Genomic DNA, 22,801 nt, shown 5'->3' on the forward strand with positions numbered 1-22,801 from the left:
GTAAGTCACCAGCATTTCAAACCTTACTTGCCAAGCTGGGGTTTGTATTTTAAACTCGAATTTTCCACTCAGTACATTTCAAAGGAAAACTTCTAGGAACTGCATATCATCTTTTAATTATTAAGACTGGTATGCATTCAGTTTTTTACTATGCACAGAAGAAAGGCTAGTGGAAGAACATTAGTCTGCCCTTACTACAAAAGGGAAAAACAGTGAAGTTTTTATGGACAGAACAGATCTTTCCCCACTCTGAAAGCAAAACTGAGTGAGTTTGTCATGAAAACCTAAACCAGAAATTAAAAAAATAACCAGAAACAAAACCAACAAAAACCAAAAGCCCCACACATCGGTAAGATCACTTCATAGACCATAAAGCAATTTGTGCAACCTGACTTTCATTTGCACAGATTTTATGGCTCACTCTCCAATATTGTAGTTTCTTCATCTGCACTGACACAGCAGAAGACAGCTCCACATCCATGTTTTAAAAGCCACTGCACTCCAAAGTGAGCTTTAATTCTTTTATCTGCCACTCAAAGTGCACCTTAGCTAAAGCACATACTCTTGAGGTGCAACTGAACCTGGAGACTAATAAATCTCTTACCACTAGTGACCATTTATTTTGTCTGCTCCACTTGCATGCCTCAAAAATATTTTTTTACTTATATTTATGACTAAAAATAAGGTATGTTTCTTTCTGGGCTGGGAAAACCTCAGGAGAATAAAAACTCACACCACTTCAGGTATGAGGAACAGCTTTAAACACTAACAAATGCAAAACTCTCAAAGCCCCAAGCAGCACAGACTAACAGAAAGAAGAAAAAAATTGTTTTCACAGGACTTTTCCCCAAACATATCAGAGTCATTTTAGCAGCAGAAACAGCTAGACCTAAGATGCTGAGTACTTAGCAAACATTTTACTACCTGAAGCATGCTGTTTTCTAGGGCTGTTAGAGGAAAACACAAATTTGAAGCCTCAGTTGTCTTCACTAAGAAAAGTGACCTATGCCATCTCATATTCAAAATTACAATCTCTGTTCTAGAACTTTGGCCATATAGTTCAAGAAATTACTAAAATGCTGTGTCTTATACAAGAACTCAGATCTGCAGGAATGTTTCAACAGGCAGGTACAAACTTCAGTAGGATAGAAATACTAGGAGGAAAAAATCCAAACAATTGGCCTGTTTGCCTGTTTGTTCCTTTGCTATCTGATAGCACAGTCTGAAGGTAAAGTCTAACTGATTCTTTAAAAAAGGATGTATAAATTTCAGAGATTCACTCACAACCACTTCCCCATTCATACACCCCGTAGCTGCACGTGCCTTCATCTATTTCAGCTCCTAAACACTGCAAGGAAGAGGTTGAGATTTAACCTAGATTGGTTCGGTTTTTACTCTTCACGGGGCCACCAACTTTAATTCCAACTTCTCTTTGCATAACTTCAATAATACACAGGGTGCTCTCTTTATCAGATTCTTAAAGCAGCCGTATCTGAGCACAATGGGACATGTCACAGACACTTGCTTCCCTGCCCTCATAATATGCTTTAATTATGATGACTGAACTAACAGGCTCACATCATAGACTTTTACAGGTTGACCCTGTGTCATCCTGATGTATCATTTTGCACCAGTTCAGTGCTGTAAATCAATTTAAGATCTCCAGCAGGTTGAAAAGGCTGGTAATGATGCTTTCTCTGCAGTCTCTGGGGACTCCACATTATACACAACTTACATTATTTATAAAGCTGAGATGATGCCTCCATTAGGCCTGTAAGACTACTCAAATGATATTTTACACACACAGCTTGGGCTGCACAGAGCAGAATACTAGCAATATATAATAACCAGTGCATTCATGCTTTAATATAAAAAAAAAAAAAAAAACCAAACCAAAACAGTCATAACCCCTTCATTTTTAAAATTTAAATCTTTATAGCAAGCAAACAAAATCATGGTATCATCTGAATAATTTCCCAGTACTCAGAAACATGTGTAGCACTTTTATTAACCTTTGTATTGTTTTTCCTCACGTTCAACTCTTTACTTCTGTTTTCAAACTACAGAGGAAAAGCAAACACCAAACTCACCAGTTTTCAAATATTTGATTTGATAGTTACTATTTATATGAAAACAGAAAGATCTCCATCTGTTTACTCAGTCACTTCTCTCAAATGTATCAGATGGTCACATCTTCAAGGGTACACAAAAAAGCAAGTTGAACAGAACAGAGGAGGAAAAAAATGTATTTGATTACAAACCCAATGGTAATGGGGTCAAAACAGATGCAAGGACAAATCCCTACCCTTAGGGTAACCTGATCATGCCTTGAACTGATCATTTCTCATAGCTGTGGAAGCCTTCTGGATCAAGGGAAATTTCTCTCAAGTGCCTACTTACAGTCTGAAGTAAATTGCAAGACTTCAGCCCTAAGACCACAGCAAGGACTCCAAAAAGAGCCAGATCGCTCTCATTTTCACACTGATGTTCTTCCAGGCACAACAGACAAGTGAGCACTCAAAACCTGCACTACAGTCCAATGAGAACCTTGAAAAAGCTTCACAGCACTGCTCTCTGGTTTAAGGGGGAAATGAAGTATTAATCAGCTGCAACTAAAAAACTCAGATGCCATAATTCAGCCAAGTCATTACTCACAAGTAAAAGAAAAAAATAAGCCAAACTTAGGTTCCCTCAGATGATTTGTTCCTATTGTTTGACATGACAAGGCGCATGCAGTCAGCTACATGAAGAATTACAGACACGCACCTGCAAAGAAAAGTGTTCTCCATGGGCTGGGTAAGCTACAGTTTTAATTCTTAATCCTCAATGCTGCTTAAAAATACATATAACTATCAGAAGAAAAAACGTTAAACAATTTTTCTTTTTCTGACTTCCCCTCTGCGTGCAAAACAGATTCAAACTATCAGCTATGACAGCTCTTTCCTAAGAAGCCTGTTAGTTTTAAGGTGCAGTATCTTTGGACACTGACATCCATTAAACACCGACATGTTTCAGGCAACGAGCTTTTCCATTTGCCTGTATCTGAAATACACATCTACTTTTACTCCTCTCCATCTGGCTCTAACAATATTGTTTTTATTAACCTCTGTTGAAAATATTTCCCCAAATAAAACTGCAGACATGCAGTGAGCATCATGTTATCCTAAAAGACACCAAAATAACGATTAATTTTCAGAATAAGCTGTTGTTATCCAGATACTGTAAAAGCAAACTGTAAGGTTGGACCACGTACCTTCTTCAGAATGATCTACTAACAAAAGAGCAATCACAGCAACCCTGCCTCGGTCAGAACTCGCTCTGACTTCAGTTTATATTAAAAAAAAAAAAAAAAAAAAAAAAAAAAAGTCAGCATTTGGCCCAGATCGTTTCGAACGCATGACTGAATATTTCCACGCCAGTAAATTTTAATAAGCTTTAAAGATCTATATTCAGGATAAGATTATTTGGCTGTACGAGTATATGAAGCAACTATACCGAAGAGGGGGAAAATCTCAAGCATCCAAACCCTCTAACAGGGAAAAGAAAAAAAAAAGTGAACTTTCCTTGACCTCTAAGCACAGATTTGTCATTAAAGAAGAAGGGGAGGGGAGGAAAAAAAATAAAAACCAGGAGGGGAAGGGGCTGCGGAAAGAAAGGAAGGGGGAAAAAAGAAGCAAGCAGATAAATTAGAGGGAGAGGGACGCGGCCGGGCCGAGGCGGGAGGCGAAGGGCTGTTCCCGCACACACAAAGGCGGCCCCTGCCCGGCCGCCGCGGCTCCGCCGCGTCCCCGCGGGCCACGCTGGGGCCGGGGCCGGGGAGGAGCCGCAGGACGGCGGATCCCGGCAGGGAAGGGCTCTCCGCCCGCCGGGCCCGCACGGCACCTACCCACCAAGTCGGAGCGGGAGCGGTGCCCGCCGGGCCGCCGCAGGGACGCCATCATGCCGGGAGGAGAGCGGGAGCGCAGCGCTGCCCGGAGCCGCTCCCGCCGCCGGGACCGCCGGGCAGCGCCGGGCGAGGAGCGGGAGGAGGAGGAGGAACAGCAGGAGGAGGAGGAGGATGCGCGGGTACAGCCGCCCGGCCCCGGGGGCAGCGAGTGGGGAGAGGCGCGGGGGACGCGAAGTTGTTACCGGCTGGCGGGCGGTGACGGGCGGCCCCTGGCAGCTCCTCCGCGCCGGGATCGGGATGGATGTGGCCCGGCTGGCGTCAGGCGGCCGGAGCCGCCCCGCGCCGCTCACCGGCACACTCGCACACACACTCGCACACACACACACTCACATACACACGCACCGGCCCGGCCAGGGATCCTCCCCAAATTCCCGCCCCCGCCGCCGCTCCGCCGGGTCCCGCTGGGAGCGCTGCGCCCGCCGCCGGAGAGCGGCCCCGGCACGGTTCGGCACGGCACGGCCACTGTGTGCACTAAGCCACAGCTCGACCCCCGGTTCGGGGGTGAGCCTCCTCCGACACCCTCAGCGCGGCTCAAAAGGCGTTCCTGCCCCGCCGGAGCGGCTGGGGAGCTCCGGCAGCGGAGCTTCGGGGACAGCGGCAGATGCTGTCGGACTTGGAATTAAAGTAAATTCGTGATGGAACAGGATTATGTCCTGCCGCTAGCCACAGGTGATTCAGCCTTGTAATTGCCGTAATAGCTGCCAATGACAGAGCACTCTCTAGCCCCGGGTGTTTTACACGTGGACATCCTCCTGCCCATGGGTGTTGCTGCACTCAGTCCTCACTCACGCGAGTAAAGCCATTGCAGTGCGTGAGGCTGCTTGTGCAGCCAGAGCCGCAGTGATGAAGCCTCACGCCGCTGTCCCTCTGACCAGAACTCCATTTGGAGCTGCAAGTGTCAGCTCCAGAGTGGAACTGGCTGAAAGTTTGGAGCCCGCGTGTGGAACGGCGAGCCTGTCCTGCCTGCTCGCAGGATCTGTGCAGTAGGCAGGTAAGTGTTGCACAAGCAAGACTGAACTGAAACTGATTCTTTAACAAACACTTTGGCTTTTACCCAGTCATCGTTCCTGGAAGGAGATTTGAAGCAACAAGTGCAAGATGTTCCTACGTGGCAAAATATTCTGATACACCTATATGCATAATTATATCCCTATACTTAGGCCAATAAATTTTCACATATATAGGCAGTTCTGGTGTGACTTTAAACTCATTTTAAAATCCAGCAACACTGAGGCCTGGAGGACTTAAGGCTCTGAGAGTTTTACCAGATGAACAGTTGTCCTGCCCACCCAGGTGCATTATGAGTCTGAAGACACAGAACTGGAATGGCTTGACCAAGGCCACAGAAGGAGCAGCAGTAAAAAATACCCAGGTCTATGCCTGTGAGGGTATCAGCACTTCTTTCTAACTTCATAACTTAAAATTCATCAATTTCTTTGCCACATAAATACCACATAAATTGCAAACAGGTGAACTGTACTATATTGTTAGGTAGAATGCTACAGTAATAGTACAGGAACTCCCACACAGGATGATGCCATAATAATGATGGGGAAAGCCTGGAATAAAATTGCTCTTTTACTGCTTAAATTTTGAACCTTGGATGATTCAAGATGAGTGAACTTCGGTAATCAGCTTCAATGTGTATTTTGTACTTGCACTGTACACAACTACACTTAGCAAGTAAACTTTTCTTTTTATGTGTAATCACAGCTACAGTGCAGTACTGGACTGCAGATACAACTGGTAAAGTTTATCTCAAGACAAACTGAAAGGTCTTTAAATTTTGGCAGTGTAATGAAGACATTTGCAAGCAAGGTACAGAAGAAACATGAAACTGATACTGGCTTTTGTACTGTGGTAGTGCTTAGTCTGGATCCAGGTGTTCTGGATCAAGAGTAGTGGATGCAGCAGTAGTATCTGCCCCAAGAGCTTGGCAGTCTAGGTTTCACACAGAGAAATAGATGGAAAAGGCCTTTTGTGTGCCTGAGCTCTTGCTCTGTACCCTGACTTGGCAGGCACAAGCTCCTGGATCCTGGTTGCTGAAGTATCAATTCATGATTCACACTAAACAGATATGACAAGGAGATAATTAGGGAAGCACTGCAGTTTGTCAGGTGTCTTGTTAGAACTGCATTTTTACTGCTTTTGTTGTTGTTGTTAGGGTTGACTGGTTGGTTGGCTTTGGCATGAGAGAATTAAATTATTTTCTACTTATGTTGAGGCTTGGGCAAGATCATATTAATATGCTGCTTTCCCTAAAAAAGGCTATAAAGCAGCCTAGGAGAGTCATTCTCTGATGTTTAATAACCAGAGTGGTTGTCCTGGAGAGGGCTAGGTAGCCTGGCTTCAGACAGAGCAGTGGTGTGAGAAGGCCAGGGGACAAGGCAGAACAGTGTGCCCTGGTCAGATCTGCCTCCAGGCTTCCCTGGCTGGGCTGTTCTGGCACACTGGCCAGAACAACACTTCAAGTGTGCCCCTGCTTTAGGATGTGCAGGCAGAGCTGACTGCCCAAACCCATTGCTCTGTGGGTGAGCAGTATCAGCAGTGTCCTACTGCACACTCACCACTTCTAACTCCATTGGCTACTTCAGTACCCTGAATCATTAACTTCTTCCTGCACTTTCTGAGTAACAAGAAAACTGAAAAAAGGAGATCAGAGAGGTGTGTACATCTGGATGTCAAACTTGATGCTTCTCTGCACTGGGCTGTGCTATCTCAAGAAACAACAGAGAAGGGGGTTTTTCTCTTTTTGCTCTGCAACTATGTGATCATTCAGACTAGTGCAAGGAAAACAGGCTGTGAGGTTGGGGCAATGAAGAAAGAGAAGAACCTTCTGTAAACTGCCTGGCTTTTCATCAGATTAGGTGCACAATCTGATGGCACCATCAGTCATAAGGCCTGTGAACCTGAATTTTAATGGAGTTGGGGCACTTAGGCAGATAAATGTCTAATATGATTCTCAAAGGAAACTTTAATCTCACAGACACTTTCTAACACCTCAGCAAGCACCTGCCCAATCACCTTTAAAATCTGTCTCAGAAACTGATTATCAGAAGGCTGAGTGCTAAAAGACATTCATTATGTTGCATATTTTATACTCTTCTGTTATGTAACAAGTGTTTAAGAAATACTACTACTGCTAATGCTGTGGCTACAACCACTATTGGCTTTCGATCTTCCTCCAAAATCCAAGTTTGTATGTAGATTATCATTTGGTATTTCTTGTTAACTTCAGCCAGGCTTCATCTGCTTTACTCGAGATTCCAGGGATGGAGAGTGTCTTCTGGAGACAGTTTAGCTCCAAAGTCAGTAACTTTGCTTTATCTTCATGTACACCAGGTTTGTGCCAGAAATTAAGAGTTTCATGGATAATTAAATAATTAATTATATCAAACAGACAACTTATTATTTACATTAAAATCACCGGAGTAATTTTCTTTTCAGCCATGTGTGTTGCCCTAGCATGGGAAAATACCAACAATATTTTCAGAGAGAAGAGACAGTTCTTTAAAGAAGAATAATAGCTTCCCAAGGATACTGGATTTCATTATTTCCTTCTTTCTTGGGCTGGTTGATTAAATTTATCACTCTCTATCCTCCATGGCTTGTCTGCTTCATCTTTGAGTAGGTGAGGTATTAAACAAGCCTCCCACCTCAGCATTATTAACATAGGATATGCAGACTGCTTAGCAACTACATAGATCTGTTTGGGAAAGGTGCCTCAGGCAGAAGACAGCATGTGGGAGAAGGTGAAGAGCATTTTAAGGAGGCCATCATAACTGTGAAACACTGCATATGGGTTTTCCAAGCCCACCTGGATACAAGGTCCTGTATAAGCACAGTACAAGCCCAGGAGAAAAGGAACTAAGCTGTGAAAGGCCTTGAAGGCAACACTTGTGACATGAGGGCTCTCTGTAGTCCTGCTCTGGGGAGTCTGGCCATTTTCTAGAATAAGCCCTGAGTGCTTGGGACGTGCCTTAGTGTTCTGACTCACTGTCATAGGCAAAAGAACACAGAATCCATTTCACTCTCAGAAGTTCTTCCTAAACTGGCCCACCATGATTAAGTGGGATTCATATAGAATAAATGTGGAATTTGATAATTTTACAAGGTTATTATCTGTATACCTCTGTTATATTAAATAAGGCTTCTGCCATAAATCTATCTGCAGATACCAGAAAGGTCTTTGATCAGATTGAGTAGTCATTCATCTTTTCCACCATTGGGATGATGGGAATCAGACCTAAATTCATTACTTTCCTAAGATTAATGTGCCCAGCTAAAGCTGCCAGGATCCTTATTAAACGTTACTATTCCAAAAGGTTTGGGCTGAAACAAAGTATTAAGCAGGGCACTCCTCTATCTCCTTTATTGGTTGTTTCCTCATCAGACTGGGATGCAAGGACTTTGCTCCAGGAATGTTACATTTCTGGTAAAGAAGGGAGGTGGCCCTCTGTTCTGGCAGCTCATCACATGCTTCCATGAAGCACACTATTCCTGCCCACTGCACTGCACCAGTATTGTACTTTATAGGGAATGGAATTCTGCCTTTGGATCTTGCCTGAATGCACGTAGAAGCTTTTGAAGGTAGTTTCACTTTCTCCTGGCTATCACCTCAGCAAGGGATAATGGACTCAGTGCAATCAAACATTATTGGTTCTTTGAAAATTAAATTTCTCTTCAGTCATTCAGCCTAAAAAGATTTACATAACTGGAATAACCTAGCTCTATTGCTGGTTTCTTGGAAGACACCGCTAAGATTAATCTTATCTCCCACTTTAATTACTGTTTTCAAGTTCTTACAGTCCTTGTCCCAGTTACATCTTGTTGCGAAAACCACCAGAGAATGATATATTAAAATTTATTCAGACAGGTGGCAGAGACAAAATTAAAGCTAATAACTCTATGAGAAAAGAAATCAGAGGTGGTTTGGCAATCCTGAGGTGTTATTTCTTGGTCCCTCAGTTGCTGTGGCTGCTCAAGCAGGGTCCAAATGCCTGGGCTGTGCGAGTGGCTGTGTGCCACAGCTTGCTGTGCAGGACTCAGGACTGCCACAGTCACCCAGCTGCACTAGCATCCATGGGATAAGGAGCCTGGGAGCAGACTGCTTGTGGCAATGTGTGAAGGCTGGAAAAACCATGGTAATTGTCTCAACAGAGGGCTCTGTCTCATTTCTACCCAAAGAGGAGACCACTATATCACACCACTGGAAGACTAAAGAAATGGCACATCTAAATGCATCCCTTCACTTCCATGTTTTTGTTGATGTTTTGTGACAAAGCACTCAGCCTATTTTATACAATGATTAAAAACATGAAAGGAAAAGGCTCTGGATTCCAAGTCAGGTTGCCTGGGCTCAGTGTCACTCTTGGCTGAGTCAGTAGTGAGGCAGTCCCACCCTCCCTCCTCCACGAGGCTGCTCAGCCCTAACCCCGTGTCACCCACCCGCGCCGTGCTGGCACAGTTGTTGTGCAGCTGTGAGCTGAGCAGGCCTGGGGAACTCACATGGCTGGGGAGAGCAAATGTTTCAGGGCCAAGCTCATTTTTAATTTGGATCAGTTTCCTGATCTGGCTCGTTGTGTGGTTGTCCAAATCCTTGTGCTGATCTTGTGCAGAGGCAGGACTGAGGTAGGAGGAAGGGTGAAACTTATCTTTTTGATTGTGCTGTTGACTTCAGCCAGTTTAGGTGGTTATGAAACTTAGTGATAGACCAAGCAAGCTTTTTCTTTTTTAACCAAGGAAAAATACTTTCATTTTGAGCATAAATGCAAAGATGTTTTTAGAACTGCACTAACCATATGCACAGGGCTCACTGGTGAATAACAAAAGACAAGGAGAATGTGTGACTGGACCGAGAAATTCAGTGAGCTGATGTGATCACTGCATATTAGAAAAGGCAGCTGTTGGACATTGCACTACATGGTAAAAAGAAAAAAACCTGTTGCTCTTCTGCTGTTCATGAACCAACCAGAGGCCAAAGAATTGCAAGGATCCCACCAAAAATTATTAATTGACTCTTCAAAAGGCAGTTATTCTCAGCTGGCTTAAAAGAAGCCGATAGCTCAGCACTGGGTATGCCTGCATTCCCATGGGTTTTTTCCTTTCCCATGTTCTCCAGAGTCTTCCTTTGCTCTTTGCTTAAGGTGTGGAAGAAACTGAACTTTGGAGAGTAAGTAAATCAGATTTAATTAGTCATCACAAGGCAATGGGCTCTTAGTGAGTTCTCAATAGCAGACAGCCCTGACAATGAATGTATGTGTGTTACATTAGTTTCCTTTTGCACTTTGAGGAGGAAATTACCTTGCAGGTTTCAGACAACCTGGCAGTCCCACAAAGTGTTGGAAAAGGCTGCCCACATGACAAAAGCTTTTAGACCAATTTTAAATGCCACTGTTTGCTTGCTTCACCCAAAATTGTCAAATTTTTGACAAACAGGTTTGAGCAGCTTTTAAATAAAAACCCTCCACATTTCATAAAATTTTACACAAATCACATTGATAAATCCTCTGTATAAGTAAATTAAAAAAAAATAAGTTAAACACTTGAAAGTTGCAACCAATACAAATTAACATTGCTAGTATAATCTTAGTTAAGAACTCAGTTTGAGTGCATCCTGGTACCTGTCTTTAATTCAGTGCTCATTTCTGTTCCTTCCTAAAGATTCTGTCTTATTCAGTGAACAGAACAAAGAGTGGTCAGATAATGGGAAATTATTTTGTTTTCTCCCCAGGTTCATGCTGGAGCTAGTCATTATGAATGCTGGTTTTGCAATATTTCGTTGCAAAACTAAGACTGCCTTGCAACTCACAGCTCATCCTCAACACAGCTCATCTCTCATCTTCCCTTCCCTGCCAAATTTAAGCTCTCTTCTTGAGTGAACAAGAGCTTTAGAGCTTCTCAAAAAAAATTCTCTAGTATTTTCAGTCCTGATAAATGAATGCATTCTTTTTATCCTCTTTTCAGATACACTTAAGCTGTTCCACTGACATTTTCTACATACTGTCTGCCCAAAGCACACACCAAGTACAATTAATGTTTGATGATGTTCTAAACACATAAAATCAATATAGTCTCAATGGGGGATGTACTAGGCAACTTGAATTACAAGTGATGATCTCAGTCCACTAATAATACAGTTTAAAGGACCAAAGCATCGAGTCCACATCCAGAGATCCTGCTGTTGTTGAAGGTGTCAGAGAGAAGGGAAAGGTCTACATGGTTTTAATTACCACAGTCAGTGGCTCTTTAGAAAGGCTCTTTAGAAAAGTGAAAATGAAAAAAAAAATAAGGCACATTTTAAAAAATTTAAAATAAGGCCCACTCTTCAGACAAAGAGTAGCTTTTAGTATGAAGCATTTTATCTGGATGTCTAAAAGTACCATATTTACAGACAAGAATCAAACATTCCGTATGGACATTACCACAGAAGGCCCCAGAAGAAAATTCCAGGTAGCAAGGGATAGCAGTGGTGCCTTACTCTGTCTGACAACCTGGAGTCAAAGAGGCCTCACAGTCCAGCTGCTACCATGTCCATTTGCACAGAGCTTGACAGGATCTTGGGGTCCCTAGAGCTACTGCACCCTGCTCGTGTGCCCAGGGCTGCAGCACCTGGCAGGCAGCGCTGATGGACCACGCTCACTTGTCAGAGAGCAACCAGATGGAGGATTGCAATTTATGGCCTGCAGCCTTGCACTGTGATCTAATCAAATCTTGCACAAAATAGGTCAAGGTTGGTCAGTGTTCACATGAGATACACTCTAGGGAAAACATGGATGCTGTAAGAAACAGTTTAGGATTCAGATTTAGGATTCATCTGACATAGCTCCCAAGGCACAGTACCAATTTCAGGCTGGATTCCCAGACATCTGAGGCACCCAAACAGGTCCCTGGTCTGTTATGCAGAAGGGGCACTGTACTGCTGGAACCACATTTCTCATTTTTCAGACCAGAAATAAAATTACAGTCATGCCTTGTGATTAATTAAATAAATCATGCTTGTCTTTGCTTGTGGACATGACATTTTCAGAGGCAACATAAATGGAGAAAAGGAGCTTGTTTGGTTTCTATGATCCTAGTACAACCTGCTAGCCTTCTCTCTGCAAAATCCCATTTTAAAGCTTTTCAATACTGGGGCACCAGACTCAAGAAATTTAAATTCCTCTAAGACTGCAAACACCATGAGAACTTTTGAGCAAGACATGCAAAATAAAGCAAATTATATAATCTGTTGCTTTACAGATACATTCCTTTTCCTTTACATTCACATTTCCCATCCATTCACACTCCCACCTAACAGTCTTTACCTCTACTCATTTCCCCAGATGCTGGTCTAATGTGGTTGCATTTTTATAATGATTTTCAGCTCCTTGGTTTCAATTCTCTCTTTTTCTTTGCCTGAAAAATATAGTATTATAGCAGAATTTTATGGATAACTATTATTCTCAAAAAAACCATGCAAATTCTTATCTCCAAATAATCAAAGATGATGACAAGTATGTTAGTTGGAAAATTAAGTAGTCAGAATGTAACAAATCAAACTGAAATTTAGCCAGGACACTGAAATTACATGATGGGCTAAACAGAAATATGATTCTCAAGGATTTAGGTAATTTCAAGTGGTCAGGACTCACTCTGCTCTCCAGCTGCCCTCTCAGCAGAACACCTCCTGCATGCTGTTTGGTGCAGGATGCTGCAAAGTGAATGCTAAGGCCAAAATTAATTTATAAAGCTTGCATTCTCTCTATGATTTTATCAGTCTACAAAAGAATTAATTTCTGGATTTTTTTTTTTTTTAGTCTGCAAAGCATCCCCATATTGTGTGCTTTGTTTTGACTTTTGTTTTTCTTTGCCTTATGGTCATTCATCTTTGCTGAAAGTGAATCAGAGGAGCACTGCCTGCCTTATCGTTGGTTTGTGGTGTATAATCATGTTAAGGACAGATCACTGGTCTCCTCCTTACTCTGGTGCCATTTATAACAGACAATTATCCAGCATGGTGCAGTTGTCAGGATCTCAGGACTGTAAATGCTCATTATCAGCACGGAGACAGCTGAATGCAGTGTTTCTCTTTAAAGCCGACTGGATTTCCCAGAGCTTCCCTGGAAGTTTTTCCTAGTGCAGCTCAGTTTTCCATCTAGAGCCCAGTAAGGTGCTTTTGGTGTGAAGTATGAGAGGCAGAATCTGGGTACTGCTCCTGCCTATTCCAGGGCATGACTATGGTCCAGAGGAAAGAACAGCAGTGTGTCTGCACTGGGAGATCTCCAGCCTGTGTGTTGTGTGTTTAAAGTGTGTTTAAAGAAGCCCTGCTAATGGCAGTGACCATGTGCAAATGTCCAAATGCCAAAATCAGGGGGGGTCAGTTTGAATGCAGTGGTGTCGTCCACAAAAAGAAAACATACCAAAGCACTCGGGTTGGTTTTAAAATTAGGTGGGGAAGATGCAAGGAGTTCTAAGTCTCAATGACCTCAGTTCTGCAATTTGCCACTAATTAGTTCTACAATGAGTAACTGGGAACAAAACAAGGAGTGACAGACTAGGTCAGCCAGTGGTTTGCCAACCCCTTGTCTTGTGTTTCCTACTGGGGCTTTTATGTGATAATTCTTGATTGTGTATACACTGTCTTTACTAGTAATCAGGAGTGAAATTGCATGTGTTATACACTGTACAAACACACACTGAAACACTGCACTTGCTCTTTGCTCCTGGAGAGCACAGCTAATATTTGTGCAGCTCTTTCTGGTGGGCATGCACTTGGCTTGGGTTTTTTCCCTGCCAACCATCTCCCTGACTCCTGTTGTCCTAACGAAGTAAGCCCCACATTTGTTTCTTCTGTGTCTCTTTCTGCAGCTTACATTTTGTTTATGCTCTGAAACTACTTTTCCATGTGTATTTACCTCCCTGATCTAATCCCTAACAATTTGTTCTTTCTCTCCCTCCTTCCCACACAATGAAGATGTCATTAATTCTTTCAAAAGAGTATCTTATTTACTCCATTTACATTTTTCTGCAAGTTAGCTATTTCTTCTCAGAGCGATGCACATACATACAGCATGCTGAAGATTTCTGGAAGTCTCAAATATTCTATCACTCCCAAATGCCTCATTCCTCCTTAAAATCCATCAGGCTTCCTCAGACCACATAGGATCTGTACTTTGAGGATTCCTGGACATGTTATGCATTTCTGTATCCAGAGCAATTGCACATACCCCAGTTCAGCTTTGCATATGTCACAAGCAGTCAGTCAGCACTGAGAAACTGGAACACTATTGGTTTGATGAGAAAACTGTGGTGCACAGCTCCCACATCATCTGGAATTGTTTTGTATTCTGCTCGCTAAGATTTGCCATTTGAGTTTATCTTGGAGGGAGGTGCCTTCGTGTGCCTTTTTTTCCCTTTTAAAACTCATCAGCTCAGTGGCTACCATGAACACAAATGCTGTAGAAAGGATATTAGGAGCACTGTGTGTTATTACATCACCGGGGATCTGGCAGATGCTCCCTCAGCGTCCTCACATTAATAGGCTGGATAGAGAAACATCCCAAACCTAGACCACTCCACCACCAGGTACTATTAAGGTGTACAAGCTATCAAGAAGACAGTACCCTGCAGGTATGCAGGTGTTGCTTATGCAGGGGTGGGGCACAGCTCAGCAACAGCGTTAGGAAAAGGAGGCCAAGGCTCTTAAAGGAACCATGCTCCTCTCACCAGTGAAACAGTAAAACCCATTAGTCAGCCAGTCTTTTTTCTGTCCATTAAAGGGATTTCCTTAGGTAGGAATGCTGTAGTTCTCTTCACACCATTCATCTTTATTTCGTGTTTGATAAGTGCTTTAATCAGCAGCTACCTGTTTACCAAGCTGTGGGGAGCTGGGAGGACTTCAGCCCTTTCATCCGGCTGGGCATTGCACAGCTCTCCTCCCATCCCTGTGGGGATTAGTCCCGTGTTCCCCCCCACCACACACACATTTTAGCAAGGTTAGAAAAATGCCAGCTTCATTCTCACCTCCTGGCCGTGCCTACCGAGGCACACAGGCAGCACACACCCTGCTGACAGAACTTTTCCCCCTTTTTGTGAGGAAAGCAGTGGCAACCTTCGAGCATCAACCTACAGGAAAGTAGACTCGGTTACACACTCTAGCCAGCAATCTTGTGAACCCAGAGCCTTGCTTTCAGCGAGACAGGCACGATAATATCTTCCCTCTTTCTTCAATAACATGACTAATAAGTGTAGAAATTCCTTTCTCCTCTCTCCCTTTGCCAATATCTGTCTTATCTCCGGCTCTTCCTTAGACATAATTTCAAACATGAAAGACATGTCTATGCTACGAGCAGGCAGCCTTGATTCTGGCATGAGATCCGTGGCACGCTGCAGCTCAGTGCTGGAGAGCTGCAGCTCAGGATCTGGCATCTGCAAAACCTGGGCACTGGAATTTCTGCTGCCAGTGTGATCCTGCGCCTGGGGTCAGCCTGCTCTGTCTTGTGAGGGCAGCACCAGGCTCCGCTGCAAATTTCTTTCCAAAGCAGGTGCACAGCTGAACAAACATGGCAAGCATTTATGAAATGAGCTCGCCATTAAACACTCTATCCAGCAAGTAAAGGGAGCCATCGTGAAGCCTTCCTGGAATTCTGGCAGCATTTCCAAGTGATCATCTGCAAATTGCTCGAGATGGGTATTACATGTGTGCTGTAGGCAATAAATAAGAGTGATTTTAAGGGGCAGTGTATATTGACAAAGTAACACCTCTCAGAATAGAACACAACCACTGACATAAGCAGTAGAGACACACTAACAAAACCAGGATCTAGGGAGTGTCTTAAATGTGTATCTGATAGCACAAATACCAGATAAACACCAAAGTCCAAAGAATGCAAAAGGTTACAACCACACTAAACCCACTCAGTTAACATGCTGGTTTATTGTTACTAAAGATCACAGTAACTACACCTTAACTTAAGCACCCAGAATGCTCCCAAACTCCTGGGTGTTACAGCCTTATCTGACTGAGACAGATGCATTCATTCATCAGGCTCCCACTTTCTCCCACAGGGGCAGAAACACAGGCACACTAGCTGAGGGGGAACCATGGCATGCTTTGGCCAGATCCCTGATCACTGAATTACAAACAATAACAGCCTACTCATATTTTTTCCCCAGATATGAATTTTACAAAAACAACTTTTTATTTTTGTTGTTGTTGTTGCTGTTGTTGTTTTCCCTTGAGACCATACATTTTTCCTCTGACTTTGTCTCTTAGTTTCTAGTGCAAGTGACTACAAGGAAGGAAAAAAAAATCCTCTGGCACTGCCTTAAATGCAAACACTGAACCTTTGTTGCATGTGGAGGAAAACCTGCAGGCAAAATTGGTAAGGAGCAGAAACAAAATAGCTGTTTCCATCACCAGGCATGAACACCACAATACTGTGTGTTGTGACACAAGTCATAGAGTCACAGAATGGACTGGGTTGGAAGGAGCCTTTAAAGATCATCTGTTTCAACCCCCAGCAACGACATCTTCAACCAGATCAGATTGTACAGAGCCCCATCCAACCTGACCTTGGATGTTTCCAGGAAGGAGGCATCCACCACCTCTTTGAGCAACCCTGTCCTACTGCCTTCATATACCTGGTCTGAACCTACCCTCTTTTAGTTCAAGACCTTTGTCCCTTGTCCTGCTACTACAGGTCCAATTAGAAGTCTGTTCTCAGTTGTGATCATGAACCAAGACTGGAATTGTCCTGTGAGGAACCTGGTGTTTATGTGCCAGGTGAGGAAAGTTTTAGGACATATATTTCACAGACAGGTATTCATCTCAAGGCATAATTAATTTCTGTGTAATAATACCAAGGAAACTATAGCACTGGCTCCAGCAGGCTATGACATTTCTTTTGGTACTCTTTTCCAAACCTGAATAAATTCCTTCCCAAATGAATTCCTCTTGCCTTATTCCCAGAGGCAGTAGATTATTTGCTGGCACACTGGCCTAATCTGATGGATCCATTCAGCACTGGACAATGTGTATGTGGGTTGATATTTTGTAGGTACAGCTACACAACCTGTTATGTGCAGATGAAAATTGCTCCTGCTCCATGCTCCAAGCTGAGCTGATGTCCTTCAGCTTCATGACTGTGCTACTGAGCTGGAACTAGTAAGAACTGCTAAAAGGGCCAGGTTAGGACAGCTCTGTAACTTTGCTGGCTGGTGGACAGCAAAAAGGCAGATACCTGCAACATTCCAGGTCCTGTTTCAAGCCTTCCCACTGAAGGTGGGATGCTTGTGCTTTTTGAACACCCAGTGATATTTGACAAAGGTGAGAAGACTCCTACTAAACTCAGGAGGATGCCAGGAGGGACTTTCAGACTTTTGAATTACCTTCACTAACATAGAATCTTTTAAAATATGCTTTAAAAATGTAAAACTAACTTTTTCTTTTATGGGAAAGGCAGTTGTCCAAGCTAAACAAGATAAGTTTATGGTTTAAAGATAACTTTTAAACTGCATCATTATCCAGCCCACCTCAAATTTTAAAGTACTATGCAACCACATTACCCTACTGTGAATGACCACTAGCTAATGCCAGTGACTGCAAAGCAGCTCTTTTATTTTGTACTATCTGTTTACATTAAACAGAGTTCAACATGTGGTTCTGCCAAACCTGGGGTCATAGCACAATGGGAATTTGGTAGGAATTTTAGATGGATCAAAGAGAAGAGAAAAAGAGACACGACTGTTCAGAATTTGGCCACTAGAAAAGAGAGAAAAAAAACCCTAGAATTTATTTTCTGGTTATTGTTTTGCCCTTCTGAGCAGAAATAACAAGATGAAGGTAGAGAGGAAATGGGTTTTGCAAACTCTCATAGATATAAAAGATCATAAAGCCTTGAAATTCTGCTGTCTCAATTTTTTAACCCAGTCTTGCTTTTGTCTGTGAATTAAGACTACTCTCCATGCCTGGGAAAAGCGACTTCATGCTAGAAGAGGCCACAGATGGGGAAACAGTTTGATCAATGTGGGAGGGATCAGCCCAAAATACCAGTAAGATATATTATACCATCAAAAATGGCAGGTCTGGAAGGAAAGTCTCGAGCACAAATTAATATTGACCTTAGCCAGAACAACTTGCTCTCTTCAACATCTGCAGCTGTGTGGTTACTAGGGAGTTATCTGGCATCATATGCTTTTTCACATCTGTCTACTAAATCAGAGATAGAAACACAAAAATCTAGCACTGAGGGACATGATATGGATTTGTGACACTCCCAGAGGGACCTAGAGTCTTTAAACTAACAAAGATATTACAATGGGACACAGGTACAACATTGGACTAACGTTGTGTCTGCCCCACTGTGCAATGGAAAAACTACATCTTTTTTCCTCTGATGAGCTCTCTGAAACTTCCAAACATGGATAAACATGAACTGCAGTATATATGAGACAATAAGTTTGGCATACATGCATGAAACTTCATACTTCTGGGATGAGCAAAATGAATAATCTCAATTTATATTAATTGCCTTACAACACCATGTGTGAGGGAAAGCAACAGTGGGAACAGATTGAGAGAGGACAGAGAGATTCACAGCTTAGTTCATGTGGTATTTTCATCATTCTTCATCATTTTCAACCTCTCTAGCAACTTCCAAGGACTGAGCTGTGAAGCCTTAGTAGAAATGGGTATGACAGAGTTATTCACAAGGAGTAACAACATTTTTCAGCATGTTGCATGTGAGTTAGTGAAATGAGTGGCATGTTGTATTTTCCCTGCCTGCATCTTCTCAGGTTCTGCTATGGTCCAGTCTAAATGACAAGGTGATGAAATTGCATAGGTGTAACGTGCCTTTATTTCAGCAGCAGGCATGACACAAAGTACTAAAATCCCTGAAGTATAACAGGCTTGAATAATTTGGATCTAAATTTTCAGGTGTCAGTGGGGTATTTGTATGTTATTGCCCCATGCTCGTAAAATATGGGAGTTGTTCTTAAATTATGTTCTGAGTGTGTAGAAAAAAGGTCAACCAAATAAAAATGCAATTACACTTGCCCTCCTTTTGAATAGTGGAACTTTTAATTCATAAAATATTTGTATTCCTTTTTATCTTAATTGTAGTATAAAACTACATTTAGGTTTAAAAAATAGGTGAAATTTCAAATGGGCAGTGGAAATTGATGCAATTTGAATGTACTAAGAGACTGGAGAGCACAAAGCCATAAATAGGTAACCAATATCAAACAAATGTATGCATGAACAAACATAAACAAACAAACAAAAAAGTCAATTTTAATTTATAGTCACTGGGCAAGATGAAGAAATGCCATTTGATTTCCTCTGGAGAGCCACCAACATAAGTAGAGCATTACAGAACTGGAATCATAGAATCATAGCAGTCACAGAATCATAGAAAGGCTTGGGCTGGAAGGGACCTCAAAGATCATCTCATTCCAGCACCCAGCCATGGGCAGGGACACCTCCCACTGGATCAGGCTGCTCAGAGCCCCATCCAACCTGGCCTTGAACACTCCAGGGATGGGGCATCCACAGCTTCTCTGGGCAGCCTCTGCCAGTGCCTCACCACCCTCACAGTAAAGAAATTCTTCCAAATATCTAATCTAAATCTCTCTTCTTTCAGTTTAAAACCATTTTCCCTTGCCCAAATAACATTTTCATATAGCAAGAAAAATTGAGAAGGGGATTATAGACACAAGGTAAGCAAAAGTAGTGGTGACATGTTAGGAGCAGTAGAGATACTCCTTATGTGGCAGAAAACTATTGAATTTACTTTCTGCTGGGTGAGCATAACAGGGCAGCTCAGACAGATGTCAGCACTAGTGCAAAGAAAGGGCTGCAGCAGCAAGATTGGTTTAAATGACTGAAAAAAGAGTTGCTGCTTTGAAGGAGATGCTTTTAAATAGCTCTAATACCATGAAATATGATGTTCATAATTATCATGAGTGATGTGATAATATGGGCCCCTGGCTCTTGATATTTCTTTCTGGAGTGAAAAAGTTCTTCTCTTCTTGCTTCTTACCAGATAGTGGACTTTGCCCAGAGATGGCCTGTTCCTAAAAGCATTTTATAGCATACTAAAATCTGTGTACATGGCCAACCTGGCTCAAGCTGACAATAAATGGAATGCTCATGGAGTGAGTATTTTGGATTTGTATTTACTCACCCCAAGTTTTGACTGACTTATAATAATTTCATGTATTTGGTGATACCTATGGCTCTGACTGTCATAAAATACATCTTTAAAATACTCTGATCTCATCTAGCCTGTCATTCCAAGAGTTAATTTGAAAACACACATATTCAATTAATGGAGCAGATTACTTAGAGCAAGGGAACTCAGAAGCATAATTGCACCACAAAAAAATTTATAAATCTAAAGTGAATTCAGATTTTAAAATTAGTTTTATTCATCTTTTGCTTGACCCTTCTTTTTCCCCCATAAACACTGAAGTTGCTTGTGTATGCATGTATACAGAAAGCAAATTTCAGTTGCAGAAAAAGCTCAATTTACTTTCACAGGTAGAAAGAAGATAAAAGAAAATTCCTGCACATTAAAATAGCATACCTAGCTAATAACAGTCAGCTAAACACTGGCATAAGGCAAATAATAAAGAGCTTTTTAAATGTGCAAGCAATGCAGTAAATATGCTGAAATGTGAAAAAGTGAGGGTTTTTTTCCCCAATCATAAATAAAAAGGCAGTTGCCCTAAAAACACGTAAACAAGGCCACAGCTGGAGGTGAGGTTTCCCTGGAGGTGTTTGGTGGCAGCCTCAGCACAGCCTCACACTCTCCACATCACCATCACACCCTCTCCCTGCAGCCCACCAACACATCCCTGCAGGTTACAGCCATACAGATGTTCTTTCCAGGGGCCCAGCTGTTGCACCATTCCTCCCCCAAGCCACATCAGGAGCATTCTGTGGGGCAGCTTATCAGGGCTGCTCTTGGGGAAAAGTGTGATTGTGCATTCAGCCCTGCAGCCAATGTGTAAGCTACACTCCCATCGCCACTACAGCTTTTCCATTTTTGGCTCTAGCCTCCTTAGACTTGTGTAATCTCAAATTCAAGCTTTTAAGCTTCAGCCGTTACAGCCAACACTAAAACACATCCAACAGCCTCTTAATATCTATGAAGTTCTTTCAAGTAAATCCAACATTTCTTGAGAAGATAAAACTGGTTGTTTTGTGATGATTTGGAACTGCAAACAGACAGTCTGGGTAACTGGAGCTTAAAAATGCAAAGTTGACCGTGAATCCAGTTTAGCTTTTGGCATTGCATTGTGTTTGTCTCAGCAATAATAACAGTTATTATGTTTTAAAGCAAATATCTAGCAAACAAACAGTTAATGCTGTTCAAAAAGTCAAAGGTAGTGTATTTTTTTTTCCACACTCCTTACTAAATCATAGGGTGATTTTAACAGGAGGAGAAATTTGGGGTTGCCTGACATGGATAACTGGGTCAAGTTACCCTCTGGAAGAAGTCAGGGAACAAAATGTGAGACAGAGGAATCCACTGCCTTTACCCTCTGAGCTTCATGCAAATCTGCTCTGGAAACTCGGTGGTGTCTCATTTTCTAGGGCTTAACCACAGCAGCAGGCCTGCAGGGATGTACTTTCACCAACACCTTAAGCAGCCTCTGCTGCTGAAATAAAACCCCAGAGTCTTTTCCCTGCACTCCCATGCCCCACTCTTCCTGCCCCCTTGCCATTCATCTGTGAAGCTGATCTTGGTTCAAGCTGAGCAATTGTTTGGCTGGTTTGGCTTTGGAGCCTGGCACAGCTCATCAGCTGGCTGTGCAAATGCTGGTGCTGGCACAAGGAGGGTGGGTGGGAGAAAAATCCAAGAGCTGTGTGGGACTGCAGCAGGGTTAGCTCTGCTTCCAGCTAGAAGAGGCAGCCAAGCTGATTTACTGGCTTGCTGCTGCCAAAAACATCAGTCCCACACCCTCCTTCCCCCCTCCTCTGCACCTGTCTGCAGCTGTGGAGCCAGGTCCTTCTTGCTTGTGCATCCCTGAAGTCCAAGTGACCTTGCAGTGAGCCAGCTCAGCTCATTAAACCATGGCACACTGCTGATGTGTGTAACTGCAGTGGGGCTGGAATGGCTTACTGAAGGAGCAGAGGAATACAGAACCAAGGCAGGAGAAGTGGAAGGAGTGCATGGCCAGCAGGCAGGGAGACAGGCTGAGGAGAAGGACAGAGGAATCTCCCCCTTTCAGCAGCAATGACCTGTTAGTTTGGCTCAACTGGACTTTCTAATTCCACTCTTCCACTGTTTTGGGCAGCAGTGTTGGCTTGTGTCAGCTAAAAGTATTGTGAAACAACATCCTCTGTCTCCTTTCAGCCATGCAGGTAAACAAGACTTCACATACCTACAGTTAAGAATATGCTGATACACATTTTGCATTAAAGCCCTATCTCAGGAACCACATATACTTTCACAGGAAGCCCAACAAATGGCCTTCAGAGAGGTTTGCTGATCTGCATTTCAAAACTGAGGACCATTATGCCAGTAGTAGTTCTCTCCTGAATGACAGCTTTAAGCACTTGCTATTGATTTAAATTTTGAACTAGTTTGTTTTGATTCAAAATATCATTACACCTACAACTTCATTTGTGCTGAGTTACTGTCCAAGCCTTCACATAAATTACTCCATCAGCTTGCCAGAAGTCCCAAGGCTGTGGTTCCCTGTGCAGACACTGAGGCTGCAGGAACCCCCAGCATCCCCCTGCTGTTTGTCCCGACCTCAAGCTGCTGCATCCTGTTCCTTCAGCTTTGCCACTTTGTGGGACTGTGCTGCAAAGTGGATATCCAAACTCAGACAAAATAAAAATATTCCAGCTGCCCCCTT

At 42.8% G+C, this 22,801-nt stretch overlaps 1 protein-coding gene across 5 annotated transcripts in view; it reads right to left on the reverse strand.

Annotated features, from left to right (window-relative positions):
* Positions 1-4,288, reverse strand: part of SMAD1 (SMAD family member 1) — a 43,961-nt gene extending 39,673 nt beyond the window's left edge. For 3 of the 5 annotated variants that reach the window (XR_009418303.1, XM_059470472.1, XM_059470477.1), the window contains exon 1: positions 3,887-4,076. The gene's annotated coding sequence lies outside the window, so the exon portion shown is untranslated. Of the gene's footprint in view, positions 1-3,886; positions 4,077-4,128 lie in introns of those variants that run through there. The other 2 variants (XM_059470473.1, XM_059470474.1) reach the window with 2 other exon arrangements.
* Positions 4,289-22,801: the final 18,513 nt, after the last annotated feature.

This window comes from Ammospiza nelsoni, chromosome 4, assembly GCF_027579445.1.
Source record: "Ammospiza nelsoni isolate bAmmNel1 chromosome 4, bAmmNel1.pri, whole genome shotgun sequence".
NCBI classification, from domain to species: domain Eukaryota; kingdom Metazoa; phylum Chordata; class Aves; order Passeriformes; family Passerellidae; genus Ammospiza; species Ammospiza nelsoni.